Here is a 763-nt window from a genome sequence, read left to right on the forward strand (position 1 = left end):
AGAAATTATGAATTATTTTGACTAATAGTTAAGATCAGTGGACGTTGAGTGGATCACAGATGTCAAAATTTAGTCCGGATACCGTTTTGAAACCATAAGAAAAAAAAAGACTTCAAATGCTATAACATTAAAAAAAAAAAAAAAAAAACTTAAATTACCTGAAGAACGTTGAATGGAATTATCCATGATATTTTTGTGCAATTTGATTGAAAGAAATCCATATTTCTGACATAAAACACTTTGAAACAGGTCAATTTGACCTGTGGACAACACACGGGTTAAGAACATCTTCACACTTAAGATTTTAGATTCAGAGTCATCAGTGAACAGCTACAACTGTCTGGTAAGTTCAGTAAAGTACATCCCTTTACTGTAATGCAGCCTTTAAAACCAGGAAAATACAACACTTATGCAATATTACGATGTTACAATATCCAAAATCTAAGATGATATCTAGTCTCATATTACAATATCAATATTATATATATATATACATATATTGCCTAGCCCTACACTGGATTACCCTTTAAATAAAAATATCACTATTCTTTTTTTAAATGCTTGCTTACATAAATGCATTAGGCTGTATAGCTGGTGTGGATCTGAGAAAAACATATTTTGGTTATGTATATATTTTGGATTTGAGATTATATACAAGCTAATGCAACATTTCTTTGGCACTGAATGTTAGAAATGTAGCTGCAGTAAGGATGATCAGTCAGTAAGGTGAGTGTGTGTGGGTGTGTGTATGTGTGTGTGCGGG

The 763-nt window shown here is 31.7% G+C and overlaps 1 protein-coding gene across 1 annotated transcript in view; it reads right to left on the reverse strand.

Moving 5' to 3' along the window:
• LOC116690383 (potassium voltage-gated channel subfamily G member 4) overlaps positions 1–763 on the reverse strand; it is a 33933-nt gene that overhangs the window by 3055 nt on the left and 30115 nt on the right. The gene's annotated exons all lie outside the window — the stretch shown is intronic.

This window comes from Etheostoma spectabile, chromosome 1 (assembly GCF_008692095.1).
Source record: "Etheostoma spectabile isolate EspeVRDwgs_2016 chromosome 1, UIUC_Espe_1.0, whole genome shotgun sequence".
Lineage (NCBI taxonomy): Eukaryota > Metazoa > Chordata > Actinopteri > Perciformes > Percidae > Etheostoma > Etheostoma spectabile.